The sequence below is a fragment of the Lonchura striata genome, chromosome 16 (assembly GCF_046129695.1).
Source record: "Lonchura striata isolate bLonStr1 chromosome 16, bLonStr1.mat, whole genome shotgun sequence".
Taxonomy (NCBI): Eukaryota; Metazoa; Chordata; class Aves; order Passeriformes; family Estrildidae; genus Lonchura; species Lonchura striata.
The window spans coordinates 16,416,623-16,431,258 of record NC_134618.1 but is presented as its reverse complement, the minus strand read 5'-3'; the positions used below and the strand labels follow the sequence as shown (position 1 = coordinate 16,431,258).

Here is a 14,636-nt window from a genome sequence, read left to right as displayed (position 1 = left end):
GCACAGAGGGAAGAAAAAGAAAACAATTTCTATTTCTGTTCCTTGTTTTTCCCATGTGGAATGTGTTTGGAGAATTGTTTCCCTGGGGTGATGCTTGGTTGGGTTCTGGTGAGGATTGTTTGAGCCTGGTGGCCAATCCAATCCAATCCAACCCAATCCAACCCAACCCAACCCAATCCAACCCAACCCAATCCAACCCACCTGGGGCTGGGCTCTCAGAGAGGGTCATGAGTTGTCTTAGAGTCAGAGAAAGTAGTTTGTAGTTTTAGTATCCTCCTTTTATATAATACATTAATATTTTAGTATAGTTTTAATAAAGAAATCATTCAGCCTTCTGAATTGAGTCAGACATTGTCATTTCTTCCCATTGGGTTCACCTGTGTTTACAATACATCCCAGCTTTTCCCATCCCCATCCCAGCTTCTCCCATCCCCATCCCTGCCTTCCCCAGCTCCATCCCAACGTGACTCCCCAGAAAATCTTCCTGCAGGAAATTCCCGTGCATTTCCCTGGCTCTTACTCCAGGAGCAACTCTCCTTTATCCACCAGCCAAAAGCTTTGTGTGCTCCTGTCAAACTCCACTTCTAATTTATGATTTTTTGATTATTCTGGTCCTTCACCCGTGCTCTGCTCCCCTTTCCCAATAAAAATTACAGCTCCCATTTATCATTTTTCCAAAGGTTGCCATAAATTCCGTTTGTTCCATCCCTCCCTCACCTCAGGCCAGCTCTGTCCTCCTCCATCGGAGTCTCTGTCGTTGCTGTCACCTCACACATCTCCTTCCATCCTTTTTGGAGAGGGAGATAGAAATAAAAAATAAAGAATACAACAAACAAACAAACAAACAAAAAACAAACAAAAAACTCCCCAAAACCTCCCCAAAAAAACCCAAAACAAAACAAAAGCAACCGCAAAAGCCCCCAGTCCTGAAATTTTTCAGGGGAACAATCTTTCTGCTGAGGGGAACAAAATTTCCCTGCTTGGTGAGATTTGTGGAGTTTTGTCCAAAAATCCTCCATTTTCTCCAATTTTTTCTATGGACAGGATAAAAAAATCAACTCTAGGGGGGTCAGTACCTGGTGTGGGGGATGCAGGAGCGGCTTCAGGAGGAAAACAAGCAATTCTTGCAATGGTTTGGGTGGAAGGGGCTTCAAGGATCATCTCATTCCACCCTTCCATGGGCAGGGCACCTTCCACATTCCCACTGGGGAGCTTCTTCCAAGCCTGAACACAAGGAGAGAAGACAATTAATGCTGAAAATTAATGAACAGGAATTTTTTGGGAGACTCCACTTCAATTTTTCTTTTTCTTTTTTTTTTTTAACCCAGCCCTTAAAGAAGCTGCTCTGACTAAAACATGATTTGAAAGCACCGAGCTCTGGCCGCGCTTCCAGCGCCCAAATGCGTGACCTTGGATGACACCAATCTGCCAGAAAAGCAGGAAAAAGAAAAGGTGTTGCTGATATTTATTTATTTTCTGCTCTGATTCCTCATCCATCATCAGGGAAATTCGCTCTTGGCAGCGCCGGCCACTTCCTCAAGCGCAGCCAAGGTGACCACGAAAATTAGCATCAAACCCCACAAGGTTTTCCATCGTGGACACGTTGTTTTTCACTGGACACAAATCCTGAGGTGTTTCCCTTTCATTCCGCCTCCACAGGGATCAGGTTCTTACTCCAGGCCTGGCTCCACGCGCTGACGGATCCTCCGAACGGGGAAATGAAATTTTTGTGCCTCACCGGAGAAATTCCCCCCGTCCCCCCCAGCTGAACGGCTCGAAACGGCTGCCCCGGCCTCAGACAGCAAAAATCCACGTTCACCTCCCGCGTGGGTTTTGGTTTTGCTTGATGGGAAGTCCTGGAGGAGCAGATTTCCCTGGCAGAGACAAGGAACATTTATGTTATATTATGTTATATTATATTATATTATATTATATTATATTATATTATATTATATTATATTATATTATATTATATTATATTATATTATATTACATTACATTACATTATATTATATTATATTACATTACATTATATTATAGTATAGTATAGTATATTACATTCTATTCTATTCTATTCTATTTATTATATTATATTTATTCTATTCTATTATATTATAGCATATTCTATTATATTATAGTATATTACATTATATTATAGTATATTACATTATATTATATTATATTACATTATATTATATTATATTATATTATATTATATTATATTATATTATATTATATTATATTATATTATATTATATTATATTATATTATATTATATTATATTATATTATATTATATTATATTACAATATAATAATATTAATGTAATGTATTTTATAATACTTAACACATCTTATAATATATAAAATATATATATATAGTACAAAATTCGGGGGCTCGGCCGGCTCCCGTGCCAGGGCGGGGGGCACTAGAGGGCACTGTCGCCTGCGGATCGCGACAGGGAAAACTGGGAAAAATATCCCGAGATCCCAGCTCGGCACCCCGACCTCTGCAATGAGGGACTGGGCCGAAAAAACCTGTATTAAATAAAAAAAAAACAAAAAAAACCCCTCAAAAAACCCAAAACAACAACAACAACAACAAAAAAACCAAACAAAAAACAACCAAACAAAAAAAAAACTAAACCAAACAAAAAAACCCACAAACAAACAAACAATAACAAAAAAGAAAACCCCAAACAAAATAAAACAAACAAAAAACCCCAACAACAACAACAACAACAAAAAAAAACCACCAAAAAAACCAACAGTAATTACTTCAAGATATCCTTCCTAATATCAGGTATTTAACACCACAGTGTCATGTATTTAAAAATACAACTTTCTCAGGCTGCCGGGAGATGCTGTAGGGGATCTGGGGGTGCAACACCCCAACTTTTGCTCCCCGAATTTTGCCATTAATGGGATTTTTGGTGTCTTCCTGGGCTGGGGAGGGTCCCAGCTCCGCGGGGTGTTTGCCTCGGGTTCCTCCTCCCAGCAGGGATTTTCTGTGGGATTTTGGAGCAGTGGGAGGGGAGGAAGGCACATGGAGAAGTCACCGAGCGAGTGCTCACAGGTAAAAATTCACCTGTTAAAGGAAATAAATGAGAGGAAAAGGAATTGTGGCCCTGCAGCAGATCCCCCCGGGGCAGGGGCTGGGAGCAGCGCTGGCTCCCAGGGATGAAGCTCTGGGGATGGGGGACAGGACAGGGATTCCTCACCGGGAATTCGGCCCCGAGCCCAGGACTGGGCAGGATTTAGGGATCCATCGTCTCTGCTTGGAGAGGGAAGGGTTAAAGGCCTCGAGGACACCCATGAAATCCCAGTTATGGCAGCTCCGGTGATGGAGTTCATTCCAGACCAAAACCAACCACGAGTGGGGACATTTAGGGGCGGAAAAAGGGCAAAAAACTGTTCCTGAAACAGCAACTCCCAAATTCCCAGTGCCGCAGGTGAGGCTGGAGAGGGAACTGGGCTGACATCCCCGGGTGACCTCAAATTTCTGGGTGACCTCAAATTTCTGGGTGACCTCACATCTCTGGGTGACCTCAAATTTCTGGGTGACCTCATGTTCCTGGGTGACCTCATGTTCCTGGGTGACCTCAAATTTCTGGGTGACCTCACATCCTTGGGTGACCTCATGTTCCTGGGTGACCTCACATCCCTGGGTGACCTCAAATTTCTGGGTGGCCTCACATCCCTGGGTGACCTGACATTCCTGGGTGACCTCCCATCCCTGGGTGACCTCATCCTGCTCCCCACCTGTCCAGGAGCAGCCAGGAGGGCTGAGGAGGCAGGAGAATTCCTGCTGTGGATCCCAAAAATCCCATCCCAGCTGAGCTGCCCCTCTGGGAAGTTCTCCAGCTCCAGCTCCTCCGGATCCCTCTGAGAGCTCCAGGTGTGGCTGAGGCCCCGCATCCATCGGGAGACTCCATCCCAAAACTTCCCAGGCTTTGCTGTGCTGGAATCACCTGGCAGGAAATGAGCTCCCCCCACCTGGGGCTGCCTGGGAATGGCTTTTCCCGAGCAGGACGGGCTCAGGAGCACAGGCACCAGCTGGGAGGCTGCCCTGGAAGCCACAGGCTCCTGCTGCTGCTCCGGGACCCAGGAAAATTGGGGGAAACAACTTTTGGGGGACCCCTCCATGGCTGGGTCATCCTGGTGCACCTCCGCTCCCCCAGGCAGATCTTATCTCACGGAGATTTATTTCCAGTCTTCTTTTCAAGACATGATGTCAGGATTCTAATAACCTGACTGAGGCAAATCCTGGCTGGAATTACCATTGTGTTTATCAATTTCCTCCTCTCTTTTCTTTTCTTGTCTCGATTAATCATGGAACAGCCCCGTGGAAAAGTGCTGTTAGCCCGACCTCCCAGCCAAGGCAGGCCTGCTCCCCGCTCCATCCAGGTTATTTTTAAGAATTCCCCAGGGATCAGAACTGTTGAGTCACAGGAGTGAGGAGTGGAAAGGAGCTCTGAGCTCATGGAGTCTGTGCTGGCCAGGGCAGCCCGGGCCCTGCAGCTCCCCCGGGCTCAGCTCAAGAGATTTTCCTGCTGGAGAGCAGAGCTCCCACTCAGCTTTGTGCCTGCTGGAAAGGAGAGAGGTCCAGCACTGGCCTCAGCCGGCTGATCTGTGGGATGGGATAAAGGATTGGGAACTGCCCTGCCCGGACCGTGGGGGACACGGGAATGCTGCTCCACAAAGCTGGGAATTGCCAGGAAGAGATCTGTCCATCCCCAGACCTCTCACTCTCTCCCCTGACCCAAACCTCTCGTCCTCCCCCGATGCTCTGCCAGCCCTGGGGCTTGTGAACGAGATGAACAAAGTGGGCACCCAAATGTGGACGGGCTAATTAGCTGCAGCACGGCTGTTAATTGGTTTTGAGGCAGAAATGTCTCAGATCTCCCTGCCTGGAGCACACGAGTTCCTCCTGCATGTCCACCTGCCCAAAACTGCCCTGCTCCCCCCTGGCACCCGGGATGGCTGCTGGACCTGCCCAGCCAAGGTGCCCAAAGCCCTCGGTGCCCTCGGTCCCGGCGGTGCTCAGCTCTGCCCCAGCCTTATCTGCCTGCAGCAATCACAAATAATTGGTGGCTCCCCAGTGGCCTGATCTAATAGCAGCGCGAATAAAGTTATTTTGAACAGTTGTTCATGAGTTCATCTCCTGGAAAGCCTCAGCCCCAGCTGTTGCCGTGCTTTTGATTAAAAAAAAAAAAATAAATAAAAAAAGATATTAAACTCGAACTGGGGATTATCGGGGCTAAGCACGTCTCAGCCCTCCCTCCTCCCCGTGTCAGGTGCCCGGCCGGGCTATAAACCCCTCTTTGTGTGCGGCTGCCTCGGCGCTTTCTCCCGGAGCTGGCAGCGGCAGCGCGGCGCTCTGGCAGCGCTCCGGGATGCGGGAGAGGGAGGCTGGCAGCCCGCGGGGCCCGGCCCGCCTGGCAGCAGCCCCGCGGAGCCCCGGGGCCAAGTGGGCACCCCGGCCAAGCCCGTGTCAATGGGCGAACCGTGCGGGAGCTGCGCGGGGACAGGGGAAGGGTTAGGGACGGGCAGGGGGGGCGAGGATGGGATGGGGATGATGGGGATGGGATGGGGTGGGGAAGGGGATGGGGAATGGGATGGGGAAGGGGATGGGGAAGGGGATGGGGAAGGGGATGGGGAAGGGGATGGGGAAGGGGATGGGGAATGGGGATGATGGGGATGGGGATGATGGGGATGGGGATGATGGGGATGGGGATGATGGGGATGGGGATAGGAATGGGAATGGGGGTGGAGATTGGGATGATGGGGATGATGGGGATGGGATGGGGAATGGGGATGGAATGGGGAATGGGGAATGGGAAGGGGGATGGGGATGGTGGGGATGGGGATGAGGAATGGGGATGGGAATGGGAATGGAAATGGCAATGGGGGTGGAGATGGGGATAGGATGGGGATGATGGGGATGGGAAATGGGGATGGAATGGGGAATGGGAAGGGGAATGGGGATGGGGAATGGGGATGGGAATGGGGATGGGAATAGGAATGGGAATGGGGGTGGAGATGGGGATGATGGGGATGGGATGGGGAATGGGGATGAAATGAGGAATGGGGATGGGATGGGGAATAGGGATGGAATGGGGAATGGGAAGGGGGACGGGGATGGTGGGGATGGGGATGGGGAATGGAAATGGGAATGGGAATGGGAATGGAAATGGGAATGGGAATGGGGGTGAAGATGGGGATAGGATGGGGATGATGGGGATGGGATGGGGAATGGGGATGTCTCCAGCCCGCAGAAGCGCGGGTGGCACAGCGGGGGCTTAGGAACAGTGCGGCAGCGAGGGTCCTGCAGCACAAAGGTGTCCCCAGAGTCCTGGAGTGGCGGTGTCCCCCGGGGACAGCCGAGCCGTGCGGAGCACCAGGAATGGGGGGATCCCTGGAATCCCGGGTCCCAGCCCAGCCCGGCGATGTCCCGCACAGGTGCCCGGGGACACCCCCAGGACACTCCCGGGCGCAGCTCCTGCCGGCGGAGCTGCTCCGGTGAGCGCGGCCCCGGCGCTGGAGCCTTCCCCGGCTCCGCAGGCTCCAGGCGCTGCTTTTCCACCGCTCCCAGCCCTGCTCGGAGCAGCCCAGCAGGGCACAGGACGGGAATGTCCCCTCGGTCCTGCCAGGGGTCTGAGAACCCGAAAAATCCACGCTGAGCCTCCGAAATTCCGGAGCAGGGATGCTCCAGCTCCCAGCTCCCAAATCCCAAATCCCGGGATTTGGCAGCAGCGGGGTTGGGGTGGGGACGGTCGCTGCCTTGACCCCCCCCCACCCCTTTTGCCACCCCTGTGCCCGGCACAGCTGTCGGGACGGGGGAGCCAGCGGTGCCTCCTCCTGCCACCAACATCTGGCGGCACAGCTGGGCGCGCACAGCTGGCGGGGGCGGCGGGGCCGCCCCTTCCCACCCCTGCGGGGTTTGCTGCGCCCGGAGCCCTCGGGATGAGCCGCCCGGAGGTTTGGAGGAATTCTGGCTGAGGGAGGGAGCGAGCGGGGCCTGAAGGTTCGGGGATGTTCTCGCCGAGACACGATAATTAGGGAGAGGATACGGACAATAAGGAAGAGTTTCACACTTAACTTCCCTTGTCTAATCAATTAGGTAGGAACAGAGTCGCTCCGTCCATCCGGCCTCCCGAGGAGGGGAGGCTCCCCTCTCCTTCTTGAATAAATTTTAAAAGCAGAGCGATGGACTCGCACCGATAATTGCCCAAAGGTTGGGGAAACTCAGGAGCAATGCACTGAAAAAAAAGGGAAAATGAGGTCAAAAAGCAGAGGAAAAAAATGGATAGCACCAAATACGTTCCAGGCTGAGCATGCAGAATACTGCCTTAAAGCTCAAGCTGATAAAGAGATGATAATAACTAAATGGACTTAATGAAGATATTAATTCCCAATCTCTGAATCTCCTTCTCCAACCCTTTCCCTGTTTCAAAAATGAAGACACAAAGCAGTGCAGGTTTCCCTGGGCCAGTTCCACCCTGTGTTTCTTGCCCTGCCTCTTATTTTTTTCCTCCTCAGCATCAGCCTCGAAACATCTGGGTGGTGGTGGAGCTGGGAGCTGGAAGCGCCACAATTTAGTGAGAAAGGATGTTTTTGTGCTATTTCCAACCTTCCCAGAACAGAGCCCTTCAGAAAGCCCCTCACAAAGGCTGCTTTTTTGGCCTTTTTTTTTCCTCCCCACCACTTTGAAAAGCTGGGTGAGATCCTCCCTTATCTGCCTTCAGCAGCCTTGTACAAGAGAGAGACGATCCGAAAGGGGGGGGGAAGGGGTGACAGAAACCCTGGCCAACTTTGGGGTGTTTTTTGGGGGGTTTTGTTTGTTGCTTTTTTAGCTCCTTTTGGTTCAAACTGGAGTTCTGGAGCCCCTCCAGCCTCCTCCGTGCTGGGGGAGGATGTGGGACCACAAAGATTTACTGGAGACCGTCGCCGATTAGAATTCTGCTTTTCCCCATATTAAAATTTCTCTTTTTTTTAAAATTATTTTTTTAAATTTTTTTTTGGTAAAATATTGAATCAGAGTAAATCTGGGGGAAGGTTTAAAGAAGCTGCACTGCTGAGCACACCTCATCCATCCCCACTGGATCCCTGAGTCCTTGGGCTGAGCGCCACATGTCCCCACAGCCTGGCGGGTCTCCAGCTGGATCTCCTCTGGTCCTGCCCACCCCACGTCTCTTTTGGGGTGTAATCCCCCGGCAGGAATGCCTGGAAGCACCAGGATTTTTGTCCTGCAGAGCTGCACCCCTCAGCTGCCTGAAAGGGACAACAGGGATAAAGCTTCAGAGCATCCTCATGGGAAATCCACCCCATGGACAATCCCTGAGTGTCCTCATGGGAAATCCACCCCACGGACAATCCCTGAGTGTCCTCATGGGAAATCCACCCCACGGGACAAACCCTGAGCGTCCTCATGGGAAATCCACCCCACGGACAATCCCTGAGCATCCTCATGGGAAATCCACCCTATGGACAATTCCTGAGTGTCCTCATGGGAAATCCCATCCCATGGGACAATCCCTGAGTGTCCTCATGGGAAATCCACCCCATGGGACAAACCCTGAGTGTCCTCATGGGAAATCCCATCCCATGGGACAATTCCTGAGTGTCCTCATGGGAAATCCACCCCACGGACAATCCCTGAGTGTCCTCATGGGAAATCCCATCCCACGGGACAATCCCTGAGCATCCTCATGGGAAATCCCATCCCACGGGACAATCCCTGAGCGTCCCATGGGAAATCCCATCCCACGGGACAATCCCTGAGGGGTCAGGACCCCCGGGAGGGCACAGGGACTCAGGGAACCCAAAAAGGGCATTTTTGACCCCATTTAGCACAATCACCGAGTGGGCAGGGACAGGGAGTAACCCCAGGCCAGCCCCACACCGAGCTGCCATTCCCAGATCCTGGAAAACCAGGATGTCCCTTTCTGCAGCACATCCCTGAGAACATATTTTATCTTCTACATAATCACAAGGAGAGCGGGGAGGGGAAAAAAAATTATTAAAAAAAAAAAAAAAATCCCCTCGCCTTCGAGATTCCCAGACAGTTCACTCAGCATCCTCCTGCTACTGATGTAATCCTGGAGGAAAATCCCCTGGGTCTGGGGAGCTGGAGCTGCTCCCAGCCCGTCCCTGCAGGGGGGTGGGCAGCCCCCAGAGCCCCTCGGAGCTGCAACACCCTGGGCACGTTTTTATGGCCCCGTTTATGCACTTGTTGAGTGCCTAAATTCCCCCCGTGCCCCCGCGGGGAACATTAATAGCTCGGCGGAGCTCTTTGCTAATTCCATTTGCTGTCCTTTGCGTTCAGCTGCAAGAAAAATTAGCCAGGAATAAAAACATGACCTCATAACAAACCAGCACAAGAACCCTGAGCAGGTACCGCCTCCAGCCCCAAAAATCTTCACCCTGCACTCAAAACAACCTCAGGGCAAGCCCCGAGCTGAGGGGGGGAGCAAGTGGAACGCGAGATAAGGCCGTGGCACCGGGCCAGGGGCAGATTTGACCCAAATTGCTCCATCTCCAGCTGGCTGAGCCATTCACTCATGCAAGGGCCTGGCCTGGCTGCCAGGCTGGGGCTGCTCTGGCAGGGATGGAGGGATGGAGGGAGGGAGGGGGGCTCTGGGGGCTTTGTTTTGTTTGTCCCAGCGCCGTGGTTATCCAGGGAAGCGTGACACACGTGGTGGGAATGCTCGGAGCTGCCCGAGCAGCTCCGCCGGGACCTCTCCTGCTCTGCTTTCAGCTCGGGAGCAGCACCCTGGTTCATGGTGGGAGCCAAAACTCTGTCCTGATCCCATAACCCTGTCCTGATCCCATAACCCTGTCCTGATCCCAGAGTTCTAATCAGATCCCATAGCCCTGTCTCGGTCCCATTAGCCTGCCCTGGTCCCAGAGTTCTATCCAGATCCTATAACCCAGTCCAGATCCCATAGCCCTGTCCTGATCCTATAACTCTGTCCTGGTCTCCATAACCCTCTCCTGATCCCAGAGCTCTGTCCAGACCCCATAACTCTGTCCTGGTCCCCATAACCCTGCCCTGGTCCCAGAGTTCTGTCCTGATCACAGAGTTCTATCCTGATCCCATAACCCTGTCCTGATCCCAGAGTTCTGTCCTGATCACAGAGTTCTATCCTGATCCCATAACCCTCTCCTGATCCCAGAGCTCTGTCCTGGTCCCCATAACCCTGTCCTGATCCCAGAGTTCTGTCCTGATCACAGAGTTCTATCCTGATCCCATAACCCTCTCCTGATCCCAGAGCTCTGTCCTGGTCCCCATAACCCTGTCCTGATCCCAGAGTTCTATCCTGATCCCATAACCCTCTCCTGATCCCAGAGCTTTTTCCTGATCCCATAGCCCTGTCCTGGTCTCCATAACCCTCTCCTGATCCCAGAGCTGTGTCCAGATCCCATAGCCTTGTCTTGATCCCAGAGCTCTGTCCAGACCCCATAACCCTGTCCAGACCCCATAACTCTGTCCTGATCCCATAACCCTGTCCTTGTCCCATAGCCCTGTCCTGATCCCATAACCCTGTCCAGACCCCATAACCCTGCCCTGGTCCCTGAGTTCTATCCAGATCCCATAACCCTGTCCTGATCCTATAACTCTCTCCTGATCCCATAACCCTGTCCTGATCCCATAACCCTTTCCAGACCCCATAGCCCTGTCCTGATCCCATAACACTTTCCAGACCCCTTAGCCCTGTCCTGATCCCATAACCCTGTCCTGATCCCGTAACCCTTTCCAGACCCCATAACCCTTCCCAGACCCCATAGCCCTGTCCTGATCCCATGACCCTTTCCAGACCCCATAGCCCTGTCCCAGGTGTGCCACCCCACAGAGCCCCGGGCTCTGCAGGATCCCAGCACCCCAGCCCTGTCCCAGCTTTCCGGGATGGCTGCAGACCCCGGGGCAGCAGGGAACCCTCCCGTGGCCTCGGAGCTCTTTGGGGTTTGCCACCACCACGGGTGGGGGTGAGGAGGAACCAGCCTGGAGTGGGATTTTCCAGCCCAGCAGGGTTTTGGGAATCAGGAGTTGTGAAATCATGGAATCACAGAGAAGAGCTCTGGGACCCCTGAGCCCAACCATTCACTGCGAGGCCACCACTGCCCCGTGTCCCCAAGTGCCACATCCACAGGGATTTGAATCCCTCCAGGGATGGGGATCCCTGCCTGTCCCAGGATTTGGATTTTCCCAAATATCCAACCTGAACTTCCCCTGCAGCAGCTGTGGGTTCAGCAGAGCAGCATCCAGCCCATCCCATGGATTTTTTGGGATGCACATACAAATCCTGCAGGGCTCAGGGCTTGGCCAGACAGCTGCTGGCACAGTGACCCGAAAAAACGCCGAAATAGAAAATGCAACCAATCCTACAGTTTCCTGTCCCTTCCCGTTCGGGTTTTGCTCGGCTAAATCTCTCCTGAATCAGCCTAATGTCTCTCCTGAATCAGAAATGTCCTTTAATGAAGTGCAGCAGGGCTCTGGCTTTATTTCCCAAGCTCCAGCAAGGTTTAATCCCTGCCTCTCTAAGCCACGTATGCTTTAAGGAGATTTTTTACTCCCTGGCATTCCACGCCTGTTGTGTTTTAAACTGCCACCGGTTTAGTTTAGAGCCCCAAAATGTTGGTGGAACTGCAGGGTGGAGGTGGGAGAGGGGCTTAAAAATAACCTCAGAGCAGGGTAACCCATGGACCGAGTTCTCCTAGAGAGGCTGGAGGTGTCCCAAAAAATTTGGGAAGGGTCTGGGGGTGATGAGCACCCTCGGGGGTGATCCCAGGGCACCCCACAGGCACCAGGAGTGGATTTTGCTAATTAGTCCTGGCTTAATTTGGGCAAACTTTGTGCTCTGTTTGGTGAAGCCCAGCCTGGAGTGAGCCAATCTGCAGGAGGAGGAAAAGCCCTCCTGGCCTCTCTGTTCTTCCCTGGGAGAGCCCCACTCAGGGGGGATATTAAAGGCTTTTGTTTCCAGGAGCTGTCAAAGCCCTCACCTTTCACAAGCACTAAAACAACCCAGGGAAAAAAAAATAAAAAGAAAAAAAAAGAAGAAAAAATAAAAAGATCTGCGAGTGGAATAATAATTGTGGAGCCATAAATCTGAGCCTGTAAATCAGGGATTGACGGGGCGGTTGCTGTAATGTCTTGGGAGTTCACGTTTGAGGGTTTCTTTCACCTGAGGAAAAGAGAGAAGAAAAAAAATAAAAATCCCTGAGTCTGTGCCCTTCCACTCCAGGGGTGCTGTAAATCACCTTAATGTTACACCCTGGCTCTTAAAGAGCCCGAAAAGAGCGGAGAGGGAAAGTGGCTGAGTGAAAGGGGACAGGGAGAAAGCTTGGATTCCATCAAAACCACCCCAGGGAGCCAAAGAATTCCCTGTTAAAGGCGTAGGGCAAATCCTTCACTCCCCGAGGGACAGGCTGGGGACAGGATGGGGACAGGCCCGGGACAGCCTGGCTGCTGCTGGAAAACCAGAAGGATTTTCTAGGATCAGCCCGTCTGCTTTGGGATTTGGGGGAACACGAGGTGGGAGCAGAGATGGGGAAGGGGGATTGGGGTGATGCTCAGAGGATGAGAGAGCCCCGGGAAAGGCAGGGCTCGCCTGGGGAAAGGCAGAATTCACCTGGGGAAAAGTGGGATTCACCTTAGGAAAGGCAAAATTCGCCTGGGGAAAGGCAAAATTCGCCTGGGGAAAAGTGGGATTCACCTTAGGAAAGGCAAAATTCACCTGGGGAAAGGTAAAATTTATCTGGAGAAAGGCAGAATTCACCTGGGGAAAGGCAAAATTTCCCTGGGGAAAAGTAAAATTTATCTGAAGAAAGGCAAAATTCACCTGGGGAAAAGTGGGATCCACCTGGAGAAAGGCAAAATTTCCCTTGGGAAAAGCAAAATTCACCTGGGGAAAGGCGGGGCTCACCCGTTCTGCGCGGCCACAGCACCACAGCCCTGCCTGCAGCCTCCTCAGCTCTGCCCTGGGCTAATTCCTGTGGGAATTCTCTCGGGGAAGGAGGTGAGACCCCTCAGCAGGAAATGTTCAATCCCATCGCTTTGGAAAACTCGTCTGGGAACAGCATCCGGCAGTGCCTGTGCCCTCCAAAGCGCCCAGCAGCAGCCCAGGAGGGGATTTTGGGGCAAATCCAGCCCTAGGAGGGGATTTTTGGGTGAACCCAGCCAAATCCCGCAAATCCAGCATCCGGGGGAAAACTGGAGGGGGTTTTATTTCAGCAGAAGCGAACATCTCGCTGCCTCCATCCGGGCCAAGCGTCGGGCAGGGCATGTGGAGCATCCCAAAATGCACATCCCTGCCAGCAGCGGGCCCGGGCTGGGGCAGTGGCACAGCCTGAGGAGCTCCAGGACCACCCCCGGCCCGACGAGAGCCGCAACATCCCGCAGCATCCCCCAGCATCCTCCAGCATCCCCAAACATCCCGCAGCATCCCCCAGCGTTCCACAGCATCCCCAAACATCCTCCAGCATCCCCAAACATCCCGCAGCATTCCCCAACATCCTCCAGCATCCCCAAACATCCTCCAGCATCCCCAAACATCCTCCAGCATCCCCAAACATCCCGCAGCATCCCCAACATCCTCCAGCATCCCCAAACATCCTCCAGCATCCCCAAACATCCTCCAGCATCCCCAAACATCCCGCAGCATCCCCAAACATCCTCCAGCATCCCCAAACATCCTCCAGCATCCCCAAACATCCCGCAGCATCCCCAAACATCCCGCAGCACCCCCCAGCGTTCCACAGCATCCCGCAGCACCCCACAGCATCCCCAAACATCCCGCAGCATCCTCCAACATCCCGCAGCATCCTCCAACATCCCGCAGCACCCCCCAGCATCCCGCAGCATCCCCCACCATCCTCCAGCATCCTCCAGCATCCCCCAGCATCCCCCAGCATCCCCCAGCACCCCGCAGCATCCCCAAACATCCCGCAGCACCCCGCAGCACCCTCCAGCACCCCGCAGCATCCCCCAGCACCCCGCAGCATTCCCCAGCACCCCGCAGCATCCCCCAGCACCCCGCAGCATTCCCCAGCACCCCGCAGCATCCCCCAACATCCCGCAGCATCCCCAAACATCCCGCAGCATCCCCCAGCACCCTGCAGCATCCCCAAACACCCCGCAGCATTCCCCAAACACCCCGCAGCACCCTCCAGCATCCCCAAACATCCCGCAGCATTCCCCAACATCCCGCAGCATTCCCCAAACATCCCGCAGCATCCCCCAAACATCCCGCAGCATCCCCCAAACATCCCGCAGCATCCCCCAACACCCCGCAGCATCCCCAAACATCCCGCAGCACCCCCCAGCATCCCCAAACACCCCGCAGCATTCCCCAACATCCTGCAGCATCCTCCAGCATCCCCAAACACCCCGCAGCATCCCCCAGCACCCCGCAGCACCCTCCAGCACCCCGCAGCATCCCGCAGCATTCCCCAGCACCCCGCTCCCACCGCAGAGGGCTGCCCGCCTTTCCCACATCCGTCTGTATAAAACAACAACGCGTGACCCGAACTCAGCGCCCCCAGCAAACAACCCCCGCACCTCCACAAAATACCCCTGCAACCCTACAAGGTGCAGCTGTGGCCCAGCCCCAGCCCGCATCGCTCATTAAGCGCCCGG

The 14,636-nt window shown here is 53.3% G+C and overlaps 1 long non-coding RNA gene across 1 annotated transcript; it reads right to left on the bottom strand.

Moving 5' to 3' along the window:
• Positions 1-12,074: 12,074 nt before the first annotated feature.
• On the bottom strand, positions 12,075-13,033 carry LOC110481811 (uncharacterized). The gene is made up of 2 exons (XR_002467317.3): positions 12,925-13,033; positions 12,075-12,183 (listed from the first exon to the last, which is right to left on the bottom strand). It is a non-coding gene; the product is annotated as an uncharacterized LOC110481811 (long non-coding RNA).
• Positions 13,034-14,636: the final 1,603 nt, after the last annotated feature.